At 42.0% G+C, this 20,000-nt stretch overlaps 1 long non-coding RNA gene and 20 other non-coding genes across 22 annotated transcripts in view; 5 read left to right on the top strand and 16 right to left on the bottom strand.

The window, feature by feature from the left end:
- The window catches only part of LOC138015208 (uncharacterized), a 25,078-nt gene extending 19,511 nt beyond the window's left edge, over positions 1–5,567 (bottom strand). Inside the window, exons 1-4 of one of the 2 annotated variants that reach the window (XR_011125516.1) lie at positions 5,457–5,567; positions 3,475–3,554; positions 2,863–2,909; positions 2,407–2,464 (exon numbers count right to left, since the gene is read on the bottom strand). This is a non-coding gene — a long non-coding RNA (uncharacterized lncRNA). Of the gene's footprint in view, positions 1–2,406; positions 2,465–2,862; positions 2,910–3,474; positions 3,555–5,456 lie in introns of those variants that run through there. The other variant, XR_011125515.1, reaches the window with a different exon arrangement.
- A 2,584-nt stretch (positions 5,568–8,151) lies between these two features.
- Positions 8,152–8,223, bottom strand: Trnad-guc (transfer RNA aspartic acid (anticodon GUC)). The gene has a single exon. It is a non-coding gene; the product is annotated as a tRNA-Asp (tRNA).
- A 440-nt stretch (positions 8,224–8,663) lies between these two features.
- On the top strand, positions 8,664–8,737 carry Trnat-agu (transfer RNA threonine (anticodon AGU)). The gene has a single exon. It is a non-coding gene; the product is annotated as a tRNA-Thr (tRNA).
- A 201-nt stretch (positions 8,738–8,938) lies between these two features.
- Trnaa-ugc (transfer RNA alanine (anticodon UGC)) lies at positions 8,939–9,011 on the bottom strand. The gene has a single exon. It is a non-coding gene; the product is annotated as a tRNA-Ala (tRNA).
- A 608-nt stretch (positions 9,012–9,619) lies between these two features.
- Positions 9,620–9,692, bottom strand: Trnai-gau (transfer RNA isoleucine (anticodon GAU)). The gene has a single exon. It is a non-coding gene; the product is annotated as a tRNA-Ile (tRNA).
- Positions 9,693–10,521: 829 nt separating this feature from the next.
- Trnad-guc (transfer RNA aspartic acid (anticodon GUC)) lies at positions 10,522–10,593 on the bottom strand. Its single transcript has one exon. It is a non-coding gene; the product is annotated as a tRNA-Asp (tRNA).
- A 440-nt stretch (positions 10,594–11,033) lies between these two features.
- On the top strand, positions 11,034–11,107 carry Trnat-agu (transfer RNA threonine (anticodon AGU)). Its single transcript has one exon. It is a non-coding gene; the product is annotated as a tRNA-Thr (tRNA).
- A 201-nt stretch (positions 11,108–11,308) lies between these two features.
- Trnaa-ugc (transfer RNA alanine (anticodon UGC)) lies at positions 11,309–11,381 on the bottom strand. Its single transcript has one exon. It is a non-coding gene; the product is annotated as a tRNA-Ala (tRNA).
- Positions 11,382–11,989: 608 nt separating this feature from the next.
- Positions 11,990–12,062, bottom strand: Trnai-gau (transfer RNA isoleucine (anticodon GAU)). The gene has a single exon. It is a non-coding gene; the product is annotated as a tRNA-Ile (tRNA).
- An 829-nt stretch (positions 12,063–12,891) lies between these two features.
- Positions 12,892–12,963, bottom strand: Trnad-guc (transfer RNA aspartic acid (anticodon GUC)). The gene has a single exon. It is a non-coding gene; the product is annotated as a tRNA-Asp (tRNA).
- A 440-nt stretch (positions 12,964–13,403) lies between these two features.
- On the top strand, positions 13,404–13,477 carry Trnat-agu (transfer RNA threonine (anticodon AGU)). Its single transcript has one exon. It is a non-coding gene; the product is annotated as a tRNA-Thr (tRNA).
- A 201-nt stretch (positions 13,478–13,678) lies between these two features.
- Trnaa-ugc (transfer RNA alanine (anticodon UGC)) lies at positions 13,679–13,751 on the bottom strand. Its single transcript has one exon. It is a non-coding gene; the product is annotated as a tRNA-Ala (tRNA).
- Positions 13,752–14,360: 609 nt separating this feature from the next.
- Positions 14,361–14,433, bottom strand: Trnai-gau (transfer RNA isoleucine (anticodon GAU)). Its single transcript has one exon. It is a non-coding gene; the product is annotated as a tRNA-Ile (tRNA).
- Positions 14,434–15,263: 830 nt separating this feature from the next.
- On the bottom strand, positions 15,264–15,335 carry Trnad-guc (transfer RNA aspartic acid (anticodon GUC)). Its single transcript has one exon. It is a non-coding gene; the product is annotated as a tRNA-Asp (tRNA).
- Positions 15,336–15,774: 439 nt separating this feature from the next.
- Positions 15,775–15,848, top strand: Trnat-agu (transfer RNA threonine (anticodon AGU)). The gene has a single exon. It is a non-coding gene; the product is annotated as a tRNA-Thr (tRNA).
- A 201-nt stretch (positions 15,849–16,049) lies between these two features.
- Trnaa-ugc (transfer RNA alanine (anticodon UGC)) lies at positions 16,050–16,122 on the bottom strand. The gene has a single exon. It is a non-coding gene; the product is annotated as a tRNA-Ala (tRNA).
- Positions 16,123–16,730: 608 nt separating this feature from the next.
- Trnai-gau (transfer RNA isoleucine (anticodon GAU)) lies at positions 16,731–16,803 on the bottom strand. Its single transcript has one exon. It is a non-coding gene; the product is annotated as a tRNA-Ile (tRNA).
- An 830-nt stretch (positions 16,804–17,633) lies between these two features.
- On the bottom strand, positions 17,634–17,705 carry Trnad-guc (transfer RNA aspartic acid (anticodon GUC)). The gene has a single exon. It is a non-coding gene; the product is annotated as a tRNA-Asp (tRNA).
- Positions 17,706–18,145: 440 nt separating this feature from the next.
- Positions 18,146–18,219, top strand: Trnat-agu (transfer RNA threonine (anticodon AGU)). The gene has a single exon. It is a non-coding gene; the product is annotated as a tRNA-Thr (tRNA).
- Positions 18,220–18,420: 201 nt separating this feature from the next.
- Positions 18,421–18,493, bottom strand: Trnaa-ugc (transfer RNA alanine (anticodon UGC)). Its single transcript has one exon. It is a non-coding gene; the product is annotated as a tRNA-Ala (tRNA).
- Positions 18,494–19,099: 606 nt separating this feature from the next.
- Positions 19,100–19,172, bottom strand: Trnai-gau (transfer RNA isoleucine (anticodon GAU)). Its single transcript has one exon. It is a non-coding gene; the product is annotated as a tRNA-Ile (tRNA).
- Positions 19,173–20,000: the final 828 nt, after the last annotated feature.

Below are 20,000 nucleotides of genomic sequence, written 5' to 3'. Positions count from 1 at the left end.
ATCTTTTGCATTGTCTGTAGCCGTTAGCAGCCAAAACATGGTAACCTGCTATTTGATTTCACAGAAAAATCCTTGCATTTCGTGATTTAACATCAGACCTGAAAGTATTCTGCTCTAGCATGATTGAAATCACATGCAAGTTCTTCTGAAGTAAAGCCACTCAACGTTAAGTTCAATCGTGTCCCCAGAGTCCGCTTTTCTTTTCATCAGCACCAAGAACACGGACTCTGGCCACTTCAAAAATATTATGCGCAGTCGTAGTGAAGGTCCATTTTTGTAACCGTTGACAACTACTGTTGTTCCACATTTCTGAGCGTGCGTAGATGAGCCGAAAGTCCATGATTTGCGGATTTCCTTCCTTGAAAGTGGCCCCAGTCCATGTTCTTGGTGCTGACCAAAAGAAAAGTGGACCCTGGGGATGAGATTGCATTAAGTCAGGATTCATGTGGGAAGACACCACTGTTGCTGTCCAAATAATTATTCATCAATCGCTTTCGGAGGAATTATAAGAAAATCTTTTAAGATTCCATTCAAATGTCTAAGGTTCCAGGGGGGAATAACTGCTCTTCTCTGCAAGACGAAAAATCTAAATAGCCGCAGGTGAAGGTCACGCATGACACGGTCCGGCAAATGGGAACACTTCAAGTTGTCAAAAACACAAAATTCCTCCCAACATTCACCAGATTTACATACGATGCGCTATTCCTTCAACCCAACTCACGTAATAGTAAGTACTCTGATATTTCTTGGTGACCAATCGAAGCTAATACAAGCCACAAGTTTTTAGGAGTTTCTTCAGACAAATGTATTAAAAAACATTATTCTATGGCTCTGTCTCACGAGGACTGGGAACTACAAAATTCATGAATTTGATTGGCTAAAATTGATATTGACCGCGGTCTAGATTTTCCCATCTAGACCGGCATCTAGACCGGTAATGTTTTGCGGTGAAAAGATGCAAACTAAAATGCAAAAATATTGAGTATTTTCTTCTACCAATATTTATTTATGGAAGTGCCAAACAGCATGATGACAAAAGAGAGGATGACAAGCAAACTTTGACAGAATTAAGTTCAGCTCATCGCCACTCATCGCCGTTCGCAAGCAAAATGTCAGTTAGTACAAACCAGTTACATTAAATGAATTAAATTGTTCTTGTTTGCCATATAATAAACATCTTGTTAACCGAGCTAGGTCGGTCTGTATGGGAGAACCTTGACCTCGGTCGCTAGTACAGACCTCACTGCATTCGGTCTGTACTGGCGACCTCGGTCAAGATTCTCCCATACAGACCTCCCGCTCGGTTAATAAGAACTAAGTATTTTTAATGTAATGTTCGAAATATTCACATGCACATGTATTTTCCTGCACAGTGAATCACAGACAGAATTTAATCACTGGAGCATGGAAATAATGCGACATGTTTTACAATGCACAGTATTTATTTTAAGCAAATTGGAACAAAGACATTGTTCAAGAAGGGCTAAATTTTTTCGCTCTTTCAAAAAGCATTTTTCTGCCACGATGATAATACATCGATTTTGTCTACTAAATTCAGCTCACTTATGCAAGTTTCTTCTTTTACATTAAACAATGTTTAAAATCTAAAGAGAAGCTGTTGTTATTTAATCTTTAAATGTCAACAGAATTTTCATTGAAGTGATCGTGACTTGACCGAGGAGGGATACACTTTTGACAGTGTAATTTGAGCAAAATGAAAATGGGCGTCGAGATGGTTTCCATGGTGACATCAAATTACCAAATGAAAATCCCGGGGTCTTCTAAATTCTTATCTAAGCGAGGGTTGAGATGAGCTTGAAATAAATCTTTTCACCAGTTTGTTTTTTGTTTCAAAAATATAGCATTTTGAATTTCCGAATTGTCACCTTGCGTGACACAATGATACACAGCTGGTTGAAAAACACGTCACTTCCTATAATTCTCAGAGGTTTGAACGTTTCAAGTACATTACGAGATATGTTCATTCACATGTATTTTATCTCATGAGATAAAGTTAGCGCTTTCGTGGCAAAGTGAACACCATGTTTTTCCGTAGATTACTAGCCACCATATTGGTGGACCACAGATGGTCCACCAATATGGCGGCATCATGTGAAATGCTTCGGCAAATTAATAACTCAGAAACAATGTACCGCACAGACCTGAGAATTGGAGAGGTGGTTTATATATTTATCTTTACAACATTTCAAGTTGTTGGCTTCTTTTATTGAACGGTTTTGAACTTGATCTTTGTTGCGTGACAATGAATATGCCCAATGCTGTTTTGACAATATTGTTGCTTTTGTTTTGCCATTATATTCGAACAAAATACATTTGTACAAATCCTGAAATGTTTGCATATGCAACAACATTAACAAATTTTGAAATCTGGACTGCATGAATATGGGCAGGAGCATTTACATTTTTGGTGTAGCGTTACTAGTAAGACTACATGAAACATAAGCTGCAAATGAAAACAAAATAAAACTTAGCCATTATGCCTTATGACCATATATTAAAAGGCCACCTTTGCATTTGGCTTTCTTGAGTAAAATGTATATTTTTATTTCATGTCGTAACAGAAGACTCCGGTCAGCCTGTCCAGTCAGACTAATTGTTTGCCAGTCAAAACCTCAAATTTACCAGACAAATTTCTGATGACCGGTGCTTATTTGCAGGTTTGGTGTACTGTACAAAAGTCTGGAATCTCATTTGCTGAAGCAAGCACCTAAATGGCCTTATTTTTACTTTTTGTGTGTCAATGAATTTTCCCTTTTTAAGAACGCTTGGGAGCTCTCGCATTATCATGAATACACCACTGATGGCATTAAATGCAACAATGACAATGAATGCAATAAGTACCTTTAGGTCATCATGGCTTGGTCTGCATAGAAGAAGAAGAGGACATCCTGGAGTTAAAAGAAGTCATTGTGATACACAATACACACAGTTTAAGCTAAGAGAAATGTTGTAACTGGAAGGGCACTTTGGAATTATGGCAAACCACCACTATCCCATGGATTTGATTAAGGGCTTTAGTGATCAATCGTGGGTTCACTTTGTTGGGTCCATGACACACCTTCAGGTATTCTGACTGCCTTATTCCTTCTTCCCAAAAAAAACAATAAATTTCATTCGCAGTATTCTCCAGCTGTTTTATTTGAGCTGAAGAGCTATTTACCCAATTTATGATTAGTTATTGATATTTCACACAAAATAACGTTCAGACCAATGAAGACTAATGCTATTTAAGTATGAGGCTGCATTTAACAATGTGAAATAATCATGTATTTCTTTGGAATGCTAGACATAATTATTGCATGACACTTTAAAATGAATAATGAACAAGTAGAGTGATATGAAATAAATATCAAAAAGTGTCAGCAGTTTTCTAAAAAGTCACAGACGTTTCAGGTGTAGAGCCCTGACCTTCAGGTGTGTAACCCTTCTTCTTCTGTAATTATTGCGGCTTACCTTATCATGGCCATAAATATCTTCTTGGACAATGGATTATTAATGCCTCTCAGCAGTATCAGGAGATTGATCAATTGAGTCTAGTGACAAAAAAAGAAATCACCCTAAGGTGTAAAATTTGCTAAGGCCATTATGAAAGTGATTTGCATTACTACAGTAGTTTCAAAAATCAAGATGACAGTGAAATGAGGGATGACATGGGAACTGAAATTTAAATCATGGGATAAACACAAAGACCAAAATGTGAGTTAAATAAATGTTGTGTTAGCTTGCTCAATAGGATTTGCTCATGGAAAAGTGGAATTTGAACCAAGATGGTTTTCAAGAAATGGGATGGGAACACCTCTTCCCTTCCCCTTTCAGAATCTCATAAAATGTGTTTGAAAAAAGTCAAATTATTGCAGAGCTATAACCAGGAGTGTAAATTGTCAAGAAACCAACAAAGGAGTAAAACAACAATTTCAAAATTGTTGTCTGTCTCCTCTGCTCCCGAACCCGACAGAAAAATCCATCCAATCGACAGCTTTATTTCACAAACAATGACAATGAAAAGACAACTTACTGCATGTGCAGCAGATCAGACATTTACCCCCCCCCCCCCCCCAGTTCTATAATTCATTATTACCGGTAACTCTGATCTCTCCACTTATTATCAACATGGTTTCGGCAAAACTATCTAAAGATCAATGCATCTAAGACTCAGGCAATAACCATAGGTACAGTATCCTACCCCTACGACTTAAGTGTAGATAGCTCAGATGGACTGTAAACTTAATTTTGCTGCTCATACATCTGAACAAGTCAAAAAGGCATGTGTTAAAACCTCCGTGTTAAGGAGGATTCGTAGGTTTATTCCTTTAGAAGTAATAGGCTGCCTTTATAAAGTATATATTTTGCCTCATTTAGAATGTTGCTGTCTGCTACTTATTGGAGCTGGAAGAAGTCAAAAGAAAAGGCTGGAAGACACTAATAATTATATTCTATCTATCTTAGGCCATGGGAAACAGAGGCCCTATGATCTCTTATTGAATATGGTTGGAATAAGCACGCTACAACAAAGAAGAAAATTCCAGGCCCTAGTTTTAGTTTATAGTTTCATTAATAAACAAGCTCCACCCTACATACAAGGACTTTTTAAAGTCTGTAACTTTTTAAAGTCTGTAACTACAATTTAAGAGGGTCTGGCACTCTTTTCATGCTACCAAATTTTAACTTAGAATGGCGCCATACATCATCTTCGTTTCTGGCCGCCAAGCTTTGGATTTCTTTACCCTCTTATGTTAAAGAACCAAGGATATTCTCATTGTTTAAACGTCTTCTAAATAAGCATGTTTTTTTAAATCTAATAGTTAAGTTTGTTTGTACATAGTTAATACATGTACATAAACAGATACTTTGTAATAGTAATTGTTTTCTTTTGTAAATATTTTATTTTTACGCACGTTTTAACGAGTTTTAACACTCCTAGATGAAGCGTGGGTAAACAAAGTTTTGTATTTCATGTAAGCAATAGACCACAAGTTTCTATGGTTTATAGGCTGATAAACCACGCGGGATGTTGGTAGAACATGAAAAGAATTCCCCCATGCCCCAACCAGCATCAACATCCTTGTGCATACCCGGCCCCTCATGTTTGACACTAAAGCTTGGATGTGGATTTAATATTTGAACAAATCATAGTCTTTATAGCTTTTTATCAGCGAGAAGGGTGTTTGGTCGGTTGTATAAATAACGTACATCTAGAAGAATACGTCGCGAGAGATCCAAAATATTTTTAGCCTAATGCATATTAGCAGTAAGGCCGAGGATAGCTGTTCTTCTTTGGTCATCTTATGTACATTTAGGTCATTAACTGTCCTCAGAAAGTCAAGTTTTAAGACTGCCTTGTTGGCTTAAAATTCCACAGGGGTATGAAAAAAATAGATCGATATAATAGCTAGAGCTTCTAGTTGTGATTACGATTCAAGTAAAACTATACTTACATCCCATTCAGGTTTCTCCTTTCTTTAAGCTTATTTAACGGTTTGTTTAGTCGCTACATATAAAGCAGGGAGTCTTGAATCGGCGAAGACTTATCTCTTTCTTTGGTCGCCATCTTACTTCATTTTTTCTATTTCCCGCCTCTCAGGAAAACCAGAAGCGAGGCTTCCCAAGGGATGGATGTAAACATGAAACATCGACCCCCAGGACCCCCAAGTCCTGTGGACCCGCGACCTCGTTCCTAGTGTCTCTCTTCTCTGCGTCCATTGTCGTTTGAGAAAAACCAACCCAATCTCTCCCTCAATTGAGGGATTATTCTTCATTGTCACTTTCTTCCAAATGAAGTACTATCGTTCATTTTCGACACTGAGAGCTTGATAGGGATCATGGGAAATAAACATATTTCTTTTAAAAGCAGAACCCTAATATCTGGACTCGCGGGACTCGAACCTGGGAGCGTTTGATTAATAATTATCTCCTTCACTTAACCACTAGACTACCACATCACTAACTGCGAGGAAATCATTTTTAATTAATGTCAATAATTTCTTCTTCCAAAAGTGCCGCTGTAAACGTGTATTAACACCCGCAAAGAAGCAAGCTTACACAGTGAAAAATGTCGGTTACCAAACTTAAAAAGAAAACTAACCATTTTAGAATCAATGAAGGGGTAGTTTCTAAAGAAACTGTGGTGCTGCGTCGGTGGGGAAGTAGTATACAAAAATTTGGTTTTATCAACGGAGTTGATAATGTTAATTGGCCACCGTACAGAGATTCTAAAAGCTGACGTTTCGAGCGTTAGCCCTTCGTCGGAGCGAAGCCCTTCGCTCTGACGAAGGGCTAACGCTAGACACGTCAGCTTTTAGAATCTCTATACGGTGGCCAATTTACATTATCAACTCCGTCGATAAAACCACATTTTAAAATCAAGCTTTAGACTAAACCATTATTCAGCAATGATTATATATATATATACTAATTAGTTTTGGTAATTAATCGGCACATTTTCTAGTCACACATTGTAATGACGTTAAAACGTTACATTTGCTGTGATTTGTAAATTGAACTTGGTTAATATATTTATTTTTTCATGTGTAAATAAAAAAAGCTCTTTTTGAGCCTTTTTAGACAGAAAAAAAAACAGTTCCTTCAAAGTGGGTGCTCCGGGTTCAAATCCTTTCCAGGGGCTGCTTTTATATTTTTCTTTTTATTTGCTACCACAAGTCCTGGGACAGAGCGGTCAAAATGGAGGATAATACTTCATTTAAGGCAAAGTGACAATGAAGGATAATTCTTCATTTGAGGAAGAGACCGTGAAACTCAACGACAATGGAGGCACAGAAGGGAGACCCTGGGAACGATCTTGGTATATGGACTCCTCCCGTGGAACACCCTTCAATCCGCAAAATCTTAAGACGAAAGAGAGAAGATATCCTTGCACTTATCTGGACAAGTTAAGCAATTGTTTCTTCTAGACACTAAAACAAATCAGGTGGCTTCAACCGGATTCGAACCCATGACCTCTGCGACTCATTCTCCTCACCAGAGCCTCGGATCGACCCAAGGCTCTGGGAAACCCTGGGTGCTTACCATTTAGCCAAATAATCCGGATGGAATGATCGTTGCATAAAGGTAAGCGATTTTCCGAATTTAATGACCAACCGGATAAGAATGGCGCTTACCATTTACTACAAAGCATGCCATCCCGCATATTTTACTCGATCTTGCAAATGATAAGAGCATTTCGCAAATTCCGTTCCAAACGGAAAAAGAGGACTACCTCTGGAGGTTCTCCACAATTCCCGAAAAGATTTTTGCAGAAAATTGCCTTTCCCTTTGACTCCAAACCAAAACTTGCCTAAATGGTAAGCACCCCTATGTAGGAAAACATCCGGCGTGAGGTTCTTATAGCCAAATATTGGTTATCTGGGCTTCGCCTGGCCTCGAAGGACGCTCTCTCAACATTTGTTTGATTGATGCTATTTCTGGTGTGAGTGATGAGGAGTTTGCACTTGCAAGATGCTGGGAAAAAAACAGGATTCTTGGTCAAACACGTTATCGTAAGGTCTGTTGTTACCATAATTCGCAATTATTCAGAGAAGTGGTGGTAAATATCTACCAGTTTCACCGACACTAAGAGGAATGATTATTTTACTATGTACCACACAAGTTTATTTAACGATAAAACTAACTCCTCGCTTACCGAAGTAGAACGGGAAGCCGGTTTTTTCTTTTTCCTTTGATCTGAGGTAAATAGACCACTTTAAAAATACCATAATACTCTTTGTTTGCTCTGCAAAATTTTGCATAAGAATTGTTTTTATTTCCTCATGGTACCATCGTAAGTCCCAAGAGAAACATGCCATTTACCTCCGAGCTAGCCAATGAGAGTGTACGGAAAGCACCATTCACTTGTGTGGTATGTACTATTGTTCTCTCCTGTTTCCAGACTGTATGAATGTCTTGAATCTACACAAACTCTAACAAGGAGTCTTAATGAAGAGAATTAGCTAATGAATGGCAATTTGACGAGAACGTGAGGTTGAGGCATTGATTTATACTGTGTCATCATATCAATGCCCCCTACGTTTGATGACCGGAGCCAGGGCAAACCCATACATTTCGAAGAGTTGACTTGAGAGAAGGTGATACACGAAAAGCACAGGCTAGCCACACGAACACAAAAACGACACCCATCTCCCCGGCGGGGAATTGAACCCCGGTCTCCCGCGTGACAGGCGGGGATACTCTCCACTATACTACCGAGGACACCAGGAAAGGGAAGTTCATCTTTAAAAGAGTTAGCGATGTCCTTAAACCAATTTCGAGCCTCCAACACTACATTTGTTATATTTGACGCTGTCGACGGGAATGAGTGAAACTAGCGGCTACTCAGAGACACACGGGCAGACAACCCTTGTTTCAACACGATAGTAATCAAAGCTATGTCGCTTGTGGGGGTTGTTGCACTAACTCAACTAAGCCTGAACTAACAGCTTAAGCTAGAAGCCACAAGCTGCTTATGTTCCAGGCCGACGGTTTTCCAGAGGATTCTTCTCTTCGTGTCCTCATCCTTATCTCCTGTGCTGTCTTTTCAACTGTTCACACAGTGAAATGCTGGACTCGTCAACTTTTTGCATGAGATACTTCCACGACGTAGTAGCAGCACCCGTGTCACGACTGCATTTTCTAGCAGACAATCTACGCTTGGCGCCGTAGCTCAGGTGGTTAGAGCACCTGTCTAGTAAACAGGAGGTCATGGGTTCAAATCCCATCGGTGCCTTGAGGTCAGTGTATCTTATATTGTCATGGATTGGTTGCACTGTCTTGCAGTTGAGTAACACCATCTCTTTGGAGTGGTGTCTCTCCTTGAGATTTGTCGAGTTTTTGAAAAACCGGTCGTTCCTTGGTCTTCAATTGACGACTGTTGTAACAGATTTTTGGTGTTTGAGGTATCTCAGTTGACTTCGGGATGGTGCAAAAGTGGAGGATCCGGGTATTGATCCCGGTACCTCCCGCATGCAAAGCGGGCGCTCTACCACTTGAGCTAATCCCCCATACCAGTAAGTCGATTTTTATACGGCTCTCTAATATCCCTTTAATGAAGAGAGGGAACATTGGTCAACTCTAAGTTGCTTTCAATGTAAAAAAAGGTTGAATTAAAGAGACAAACAATCTAGAACCATCTGTACCGAAATTAGAGTCGGCCGCTTTCTGGAGATCTCTTGCGCTTGCCAATGCTATCACTGAAAGTCAAAGTTTCATCAATATTGATCGGGGATTTGACAAATGCTATCAAAGCTGAGGAAAAAGGCCACCAGCCTCTCGTCACCATGGAGATGAAGTCTTCTTGCGGAATGCGGGTCTAGCATGTAACATTTTTGGCCTCTACGGATTCCCATAACCAGAAACTGTAGCTGACCGCAACTCTGTTAAGCGCTCAAGGTTACTTTGGTGAACACAACAGCTTCGCCGAAATGCCAGCTAAACGTCTTGGATAAAGCAAAACAAAAAAGGGTCTTTCCTGGACTTAATACGCAGACTTTTTCACTTCCTAAGCAAACATAACGCCACCAGACCGACAGGTCGAGAAGGAAATCTCATTGGTAAAGGAGGCAGCCAATTAAAGACCACAGTAGCTTAGAGAAAAACAGGGAGGAAGCCTTGGTCCATGTGAGGCTCGAACTCACGACCTTGGCGTTATCAGCACCACGCTCTGCCGACTGAGCTAACGGACCAGGTTACTCAGTACGCCATCAAACGCCCCAAAAAACAGAACATTCTTTCTTGTGTGGATGTGGGCTTCGCCTGGGCTCGAAGGAAGCTCTCTCAACATTTGTTTGATTGATGCTATTTCTGGTGTGAGTGATGAGGAGGTTGCAGTTGCAAGATACTGGGAAAAAACAGGATTCTTGGTCAAACACGTTATCGTAAGGTCTGTTGTTACCATAATTCGCAATTATTCAGAGAAGTGGTGGTAAATATCTACCAGTTTCACCGACACTAAGAGGAATGATTATTTTACTATGTACCACACAAGTTTATTTAACGATAAAACTAACTCCTCGCTTACCGAAGTAGAACGGGAAGCCGGTTTTTTCTTTTTCCTTTGATCTGAGGTAAATAGACCACTTTAAAAATACCATAATACTCTTTGTTTGCTCTGCAAAATTTTGCATAAGAATTGTTTTTATTTCCTCATGGTACCATCGTAAGTCCCAAGAGAAACATGCCATTTACCTCAGAGCTAGCCAATGAGAGTGTACGGAAAGCACCATTCACTTGTGTGGTATGTACTATTGTTCTCTCCTGTTTCCAGACTGTATGAATGTCTTGAATCTACACAAACTCTAACAAGGAGTCTTAATGAAGAGAATTAGCTAATGAATGGCAATTTGACGAGAACGTGAGGTTGAGGCATTGATTTATACTGTGTCATCATATCAATGCCCCCTACGTTTGATGACCGGAGCCAGGGCAAACCCATACATTTCGAAGAGTTGACTTGAGAGAATGTGATACACGAAAAGCACAGGCTAGCCACACGAACACAAAAACGACACCCATCTCCCCGGCGGGGAATTGAACCCCGGTCTCCCGCGTGACAGGCGGGGATACTCTCCACTATACTACCGAGGACACCAGGAAAGGGAAGTTCATCTTTAAAAGAGTTAGCGATGTCCTTAAACCAATTTCGAGCCTCCAACACTACATTTGTTATATTTGACGCTGTCGACGGGAATGAGTGAAACTAGCGGCTACTCAGAGACACACGGGCAGACAACCCTTGTTTCAACACGATAGTAATCAAAGCTATGTCGCTTGTGGGGGTTGTTGCACTAACTCAACTAAGCCTGAACTAACAGCTTAAGCTAGAAGCCACAAGCTGCTTATGTTCCAGGCCGACGGTTTTCCAGAGGATTCTTCTCTTCGTGTCCTCATCCTTATCTCCTGTGCTGTCTTTTCAACTGTTCACACAGTGAAATGCTGGACTCGTCAACTTTTTGCATGAGATACTTCCACGACGTAGTAGCAGCACCCGTGTCACGACTGCATTTTCTAGCAGACAATCTACGCTTGGCGCCGTAGCTCAGGTGGTTAGAGCACCTGTCTAGTAAACAGGAGGTCATGGGTTCAAATCCCATCGGTGCCTTGAGGTCAGTGTATCTTATATTGTCATGGATTGGTTGCACTGTCTTGCAGTTGAGTAACACCATCTCTTTGGAGTGGTGTCTCTCCTTGAGAGTTGTCGAGTTTTTGAAAAACCGGTCGTTCCTTGGTCTTCAATTGACGACTGTTGTAACAGATTTTTGGTGTTTGAGGTATCTCAGTTGACTTCAGGATGGTGCAAAAGTGGAGGATCCGGGTATTGATCCCGGTACCTCCCGCATGCAAAGCGGGCGCTCTACCACTTGAGCTAATCCCCCATACCAGTAAGTCGATTTTTATACGGCTCTCTAATATCCCTTTAATGAAGAGAGGGAACATTGGTCAACTCTAAGTTGCTTTCAATGTAAAAAAGGTTGAATTAAAGAGACAAACAATCTAGAACCATCTGTACCGAAATTAGAGTCGGCCGCTTTCTGGAGATCTCTTGTGCTTGCCAATGCTATCACTGAAAGTCAAAGTTTCATCAATATTGATCGGGGATTTGACAAATGCTATCAAAGCTGAGGAAAAACGCCACCAGCCTCTCGTCACCATGGAGATGAAGTCTTCTTGCGGAATGCGGGTCTAGCATGTAACATTTTTGGCCTCTACGGATTCCCATAACCAGAAACTGCAGCTGACCGCAACTCTGTTAAGCGCTCAAGGTTACTTTGGTGAACACAACAGCTTCGCCGAAATGCCAGCTAAACGTCTTGGATAAAGCAAAACAAAAAAGGGGTCTTTCCTGGACTTAATACGTAGACTTTTTCACTTCCTAAGCAAACATAACGCCACCAGACCGACAGGTCGAGAAGGAAATCTCATTGGTAAAGGAGGCAGCCAATTAAAGACCACAGTAGCTCAGAGAAAAACAGGGAGGAAGCCTTGGTCCATGTGAGGCTCGAACTCACGACCTTGGCGTTATCAGCACCACGCTCTGCCGACTGAGCTAACGGACCAGGTTACTCAGTACGCCATCAAACGCCCCAAAAACAGAACATTCTTTCTTGTGTGGATGTGGGCTTCGCCTGGGCTCGAAGGAAGCTCTCTCAACATTTGTTTGATTGATGCTATTTCTGGTGTGAGTGATGAGGAGGTTGCAGTTGCAAGATACTGGGAAAAAAACAGGATTCTTGGTCAAACACGTTATCGTAAGGTCTGTTGTTACCATAATTCGCAATTATTCAGAGAAGTGGTGGTAAATATCTACCAGTTTCACCGACACTAAGAGGAATGATTATTTTACTATGTACCACACAAGTTTATTTAACGATAAAACTAACTCCTCGCTTACCGAAGTAGAACGGGAAGCCGGTTTTTTCTTTTTCCTTTGATCTGAGGTAAATAGACCACTTTAAAAATACCATAATACTCTTTGTTTGCTCTGCAAAATTTTGCATAAGAATTGTTTTTATTTCCTCATGGTACCATCGTAAGTCCCAAGAGAAACATGCCATTTACCTCCGAGCTAGCCAATGAGAGTGTACGGAAAGCACCATTCACTTGTGTGGTATGTACTATTGTTCTCTCCTGTTTCCAGACTGTATGAATGTCTTGAATCTACACAAACTCTAACAAGGAGTCTTAATGAAGAGAATTAGCTAATGAATGGCAATTTGACGAGAACGTGAGGTTGAGGCATTGATTTATACTGTGTCATCATATCAATGCCCCCTACGTTTGATGACCGGAGCCAGGGCAAACCCATACATTTCGAAGAGTTGACTTGAGAGAAGGTGATACACGAAAAGCACAGGCTAGCCACACGAACACAAAAACGACACCCATCTCCCCGGCGGGGAATTGAACCCCGGTCTCCCGCGTGACAGGCGGGGATACTCTCCACTATACTACCGAGGACACCAGGAAAGGGAAGTTCATCTTTAAAAGAGTTAGCGATGTCCTTAAACCAATTTCGAGCCTCCAACACTACATTTGTTATATTTGACGCTGTCGACGGGAATGAGTGAAACTAGCGGCTACTCAGAGACACACGGGCAGACAACCCTTGTTTCAACACGATAGTAATCAAAGCTATGTCGCTTGTGGGGGTTGTTGCACTAACTCAACTAAGCCTGAACTAACAGCTTAAGCTAGAAGCCACAAGCTGCTTATGTTCCAGGCCGACGGTTTTCCAGAGGATTCTTCTCTTCGTGTCCTCATCCTTATCTCCTGTGCTGTCTTTTCAACTGTTCACACAGTGAAATGCTGGACTCGTCAACTTTTTGCATGAGATACTTCCACGACGTAGTAGCAGCACCCGTGTCACGACTGCATTTTCTAGCAGACAATCTACGCTTGGCGCCGTAGCTCAGGTGGTTAGAGCACCTGTCTAGTAAACAGGAGGTCATGGGTTCAAATCCCATCGGTGCCTTGAGGTCAGTGTATCTTATATTGTCATGGATTGGTTGCACTGTCTTGCAGTTGAGTAACACCATCTCTTTGGAGTGGTGTCTCTCCTTGAGAGTTGTCGAGTTTTTGAAAAACCGGTCGTTCCTTGGTCTTCAATTGACGACTGTTGTAACAGATTTTTGGTGTTTGAGGTATCTCAGTTGACTTCAGGATGGTGCAAAAGTGGAGGATCCGGGTATTGATCCCGGTACCTCCCGCATGCAAAGCGGGCGCTCTACCACTTGAGCTAATCCCCCATACCAGTAAGTCGATTTTTATACGGCTCTCTAATATCCCTTTAATGAAGAGAGGGAACATTGGTCAACTCTAAGTTGCTTTCAATGTAAAAAAAGGTTGAATTAAAGAGACAAACAATCTAGAACCATCTGTACCGAAATTAGAGTCGGCCGCTTTCTGGAGATCTCTTGTGCTTGCCAATGCTATCACTGAAAGTCAAAGTTTCATCAATATTGATCGGGGATTTGACAAATGCTATCAAAGCTGAGGAAAAAGGCCACCAGCCTCTCGTCACCATGGAGATGAAGTCTTCTTGCGGAATGCGGGTCTAGCATGTAACATTTTTGGCCTCTACGGATTCCCATAACCAGAAACTGCAGCTGACCGCAACTCTGTTAAGCGCTCAAGGTTACTTTGGTGAACACAACAGCTTCGCCGAAATGCCAGCTAAACGTCTTGGATAAAGCAAAACAAAAAAAGGGTCTTTCCTGGACTTAATACGTAGACTTTTTCACTTCCTAAGCAAACATAACGCCACCAGACCGACAGGTCGAGAAGGAAATCTCATTGGTAAAGGAGGCAGCCAATTAAAGACCACAGTAGCTCAGAGAAAAACAGGGAGGAAGCCTTGGTCCATGTGAGGCTCGAACTCACGACCTTGGCGTTATCAGCACCACGCTCTGCCGACTGAGCTAACGGACCAGGTTACTCAGTACGCCACCAAACGCCCCAAAAAACAGAACATTCTTTCTTGTGTGGATGTGGGCTTCGCCTGGGCTCGAAGGAAGCTCTCTCAACATTTGTTTGATTGATGCTATTTCTGGTGTGAGTGATGAGGAGTTTGCAGTTGCAAGATACTGGGAAAAAAACAGGATTCTTGGTCAAACACGTTATCGTAAGGTCTGTTGTTACCATAATTCGCAATTATTCAGAGAAGTGGTGGTAAATATCTACCAGTTTCACCGACACTAAGAGGAATGATTATTTTACTATGTACCACACAAGTTTATTTAACGATAAAACTAACTCCTCGCTTACCGAAGTAGAACGGGAAGCCGGTTTTTTCTTTTTCCTTTGATCTGAGGTAAATAGACCACTTTAAAAATACCATAATACTCTTTGTTTGCTCTGCAAAATTTTGCATAAGAATTGTTTTTATTTCCTCATGGTACCATCGTAAGTCCCAAGAGAAACATGCCATTTACCTCCGAGCTAGCCAATGAGAGTGTACGGAAAGCACCATTCACTTGTGTGGTATGTACTATTGTTCTCTCCTGTTTCCAGACTGTATGAATGTCTTGAATCTACACAAACTCTAACAAGGAGTCTTAATGAAGAGAATTAGCTAATGAATGGCAATTTGACGAGAACGTGAGGTTGAGGCATTGATTTATACTGTGTCATCATATCAATGCCCCCTACGTTTGATGACCGGAGCCAGGGCAAACCCATACATTTCGAAGAGTTGACTTGAGAGAAGGTGATACACGAAAAGCACAGGCTAGCCACACGAACACAAAAACGACACCCATCTCCCCGGCGGGGAATTGAACCCCGGTCTCCCGCGTGACAGGCGGGGATACTCTCCACTATACTACCGAGGACACCAGGAAAGGGAAGTTCATCTTTAAAAGAGTTAGCGATGTCCTTAAACCAATTTCGAGCCTCCAACACTACATTTGTTATATTTGACGCTGTCGACGGGAATGAGTGAAACTAGCGGCTACTCAGAGACACACGGGCAGACAACCCTTGTTTCAACACGATAGTAATCAAAGCTATGTCGCTTGTGGGGTTGTTGCACTAACTCAACTAAGCCTGAACTAACAGCTTAAGCTAGAAGCCACAAGCTGCTTATGTTCCAGGCCGACGGTTTTCCAGAGGATTCTTCTCTTCGTGTCCTCATCCTTATCTCCTGTGCTGTCTTTTCAACTGTTCACACAGTGAAATGCTGGACTCGTCAACTTTTTGCATGAGATACTTCCACGACGTAGTAGCAGCACCCGTGTCACGACTGCATTTTCTAGCAGACAATCTACGCTTGGCGCCGTAGCTCAGGTGGTTAGAGCACCTGTCTAGTAAACAGGAGGTCATGGGTTCAAATCCCATCGGTGCCTTGAGGTCAGTGTATCTTATATTGTCATGGATTGGTTGCACTGTCTTGCAGTTGAGTAACACCATCTCTTTGGAGTGGTGTCTCTCCTTGAGAGTTGTCGAGTTTTTGAAAAACCGGTCGTTCCTTGGTCTTCAATTGACGACTGTTGTAACAGATTTTTGGTGTTTGAGGTATCTCAGTTGACTTCGGGATGGTGCAAAAGTGGAGGATCCGGGTATTGATCCCGGTACCTCCCGCATGCAAAGCGGGCGCTCTACCACTTGAGCTAATCCCCCATACCAGTAAGTCGATTTTTATACGGCTCTCTAATATCCCTTTAATGAAGAGAGGGAACATTGGTCAACTCTAAGTTGCTTTCAATGTAAAAAAGGTTGAATTAAAGAGACAAACAATCTAGAACCATCTGTACCGAAATTAGAGTCGGCCGCTTTCTGGAGATCTCTTGTGCTTGCCAATGCTATCACTGAAAGTCAAAGTTTCATCAATATTGATCGGGGATTTGACAAATGCTATCAAAGCTGAGGAAAAAGGCCACCAGCCTCTCGTCACCATGGAGATGAAGTCTTCTTGCGGAATGCGGGTCTAGCATGTAACATTTTTGGCCTCTACGGATTCCCATAACCAGAAACTGTAGCTGACCGCAACTCTGTTAAGCGCTCAAGGTTACTTTGGTGAACACAACAGCTTCGCCGAAATGCCAGCTAAACGTCTTGGATAAAGCAAAACAAAAAAGGGGTCTTTCCTGGACTTAATACGTAGACTTTTTCACTTCCTAAGCAAACATAACGCCACCAGACCGACAGGTCGAGAAGGAAATCTCATTGGTAAAGGAGGCAGCCAATTAAAGACCACAGTAGCTCAGAGAAAAACAGGGAGGAAGCCTTGGTCCATGTGAGGCTCGAACTCACGACCTTGGCGTTATCAGCACCACGCTCTGCCGACTGAGCTAACGGACCAGGTTACTCAGTACGCCACCAAACGCCCCAAAAAACAGAACATTCTTTCTTGTGTGGATGTGGGCTTCGCCTGGGCTCGAAGGAAGCTCTCTCAACATTTGTTTGATTGATGCTATTTCTGGTGTGAGTGATGAGGAGGTTGCAGTTGCAAGATACTGGGAAAAAAACAGGATTCTTGGTCAAACACGTTATCGTAAGGTCTGTTGTTACCATAATTCGCAATTATTCAGAGAAGTGGTGGTAAATATCTACCAGTTTCACCGACACTAAGAGGAATGATTATTTTACTATGTACCACACAAGTTTATTTAACGATAAAACTAACTCCTCGCTTACCGAAGTAGAACGGGAAGCCGGTTTTTTCTTTTTCCTTTGATCTGAGGTAAATAGACCACTTTAAAAATACCATAATACTCTTTGTTTGCTCTGCAAAATTTTGCATAAGAATTGTTTTTATTTCCTCATGGTACCATCGTAAGTCCCAAGAGAAACATGCCATTTACCTCCGAGCTAGCCAATGAGAGTGTACGGAAAGCACCATTCACTTGTGTGGTATGTACTATTGTTCTCTCCTGTTTCCAGACTGTATGAATGTCTTGAATCTACACAAACTCTAACAAGGAGTCTTAATGAAGAGAATTAGCTAATGAATGGCAATTTGACGAGAACGTGAGGTTGAGGCATTGATTTATACTGTGTCATCATATCAATGCCCCCTACGTTTGATGACCGGAGCCAGGGCAAACCCATACATTTCGAAGAGTTGACTTGAGAGAAGGTGATACACGAAAAGCACAGGCTAGCCACACGAACACAAAAACGACACCCATCTCCCCGGCGGGGAATTGAACCCCGGTCTCCCGCGTGACAGGCGGGGATACTCTCCACTATACTACCGAGGACACCAGGAAAGGGAAGTTCATCTTTAAAAGAGTTAGCGATGTCCTTAAACCAATTTCGAGCCTCCAACACTACATTTGTTATATTTGACGCTGTCGACGGGAATGAGTGAAACTAGCGGCTACTCAGAGACACACGGGCAGACAACCCTTGTTTCAACACGATAGTAATCAAAGCTATGTCGCTTGTGGGGGTTGTTGCACTAACTCAACTAAGCCTGAACTAACAGCTTAAGCTAGAAGCCACAAGCTGCTTATGTTCCAGGCCGACGGTTTTCCAGAGGATTCTTCTCTTCGTGTCCTCATCCTTATCTCCTGTGCTGTCTTTTCAACTGTTCACACAGTGAAATGCTGGACTCGTCAACTTTTTGCATGAGATACTTCCACGACGTAGTAGCAGCACCCGTGTCACGACTGCATTTTCTAGCAGACAATCTACGCTTGGCGCCGTAGCTCAGGTGGTTAGAGCACCTGTCTAGTAAACAGGAGGTCATGGGTTCAAATCCCATCGGTGCCTTGAGGTCAGTGTATCTTATATTGTCATGGATTGGTTGCACTGTCTTGCAGTTGAGTAACACCATCTCTTTGGAGTGGTGTCTCTCCTTGAGAGTTGTCGAGTTTTTGAAAAACCGGTCGTTCCTTGGTCTTCAATTGACGACTGTTGTAACAGATTTTTGGTGTTTGAGGTATCTCAGTTGACTTCAGGATGGTGCAAAAGTGGAGGATCCGGGTATTGATCCCGGTACCTCCCGCATGCAAAGCGGGCGCTCTACCACTTGAGCTAATCCCCCATACCAGTAAGTCGATTTTTATACGGCTCTCTAATATCCCTTTAATGAAGAGAGGGAACATTGGTCAACTCTAAGTTGCTTTCAATGTACAAAAAGGTTGAATTAAAGAGACAAACAATCTAGAACCATCTGTACCGAAATTAGAGTCGGCCGCTTTCTGGAGATCTCTTGTGCTTGCCAATGCTATCACTGAAAGTCAAAGTTTCATCAATATTGATCGGGGATTTGACAAATGCTATCAAAGCTGAGGAAAAAGGCACCAGCCTCTCGTCACCATGGAGATGAGTCTTCTTGCGGAATGCGGGTCTAGCATGTAACATTTTTGGCCTCTACGGATTCCCATAACCAGAAACTGCAGCTGACCGCAACTCTGTTAAGCGCTCAAGGTTACTTTGGTGAACACAACAGCTTCGCCGAAATGCCAGCTAAACGTCTTGGATAAAGCAAAACAAAAAAAGGGTCTTTCCTGGACTTAATACGTAGACTTTTTCACTTCCTAAGAAACATAACGCCACCAGACCGACAGGTCGAGAAGGAAATCTCATTGGTAAAGGAGGCAGCCAATTAAAGACCACAGTAGCTCAGAGAAAAACAGGGAGGAAGCCTTGGTCCATGTGAGGCTCGAACTCACGACCTTGGCGTTATCAGCACCACGCTCTGCCGACTGAGCTAACGGACCAGGTTACTCAGTACGCCACCAAACGCCCCAAAAAACAGAACATTCTTTCTTGTGTGGATGTGGGCTTCGCCTGGGCTCGAAGGAAGCTCTCTCAACATTTGTTTGATTGATGCTATTTCTGGTGTGAGTGATGAGGAGTTTGCAGTTGCAAGATACTGGGAAAAAAACAGGATTCTTGGTCAAACACGTTATCGTAAGGTCTGTTGTTACCATAATTCGCAATTATTCAGAGAAGTGGTGGTAAATATCTACCAGTTTCACCGACACTAAGAGGAATGATTATTTTACTATGTACCACACAAGTTTATTTAACGATAAAACTAACTCCTCGCTTACCGAAGTAGAACGGGAAGCCGGTTTTTTCTTTTTCCTTTGATCTGAGTAAATAGACCACTTTAAAAATACCATAAAACTCTTTGTTTGCTCTGCAAAATTTGCATAAGAATTGTTTTCATTTCCTCATGGTACCATCGTAAGTCCCAAGAGAAACATGCCATTTACCTCCGAGCTAGCCAATGAGAGTGTACGGAAAGCACCATTCACTTGTGTGGTATGTACTATTGTTCTCTCCTGTTTCCAGACTGTATGAATGTCTTGAATCTACACAAACTCTAACACGGAGTCTTATGAAGAGAATTAGCTAATGAATGGGCAATTTGACGAGAACGTGAGGTTGAGGCATTGATTTATACTGTGTCATTATATCAAATGCCCCCTACGTTTGATGACCGGAGCCAGGGCAAACCCATACATTTCGAAGAGTTGACTTGAGAGAAGGTGATACACGAAAAGCACAAGGCTTAGCCACACGAACACAAAAACGACACC

This window comes from Montipora capricornis, chromosome 9, assembly GCF_036669925.1.
Source record: "Montipora capricornis isolate CH-2021 chromosome 9, ASM3666992v2, whole genome shotgun sequence".
In the NCBI taxonomy this organism is placed as follows: Eukaryota; Metazoa; Cnidaria; class Anthozoa; order Scleractinia; family Acroporidae; genus Montipora; species Montipora capricornis.
This window is presented reverse-complemented; position numbering and strand designations above follow the sequence as displayed.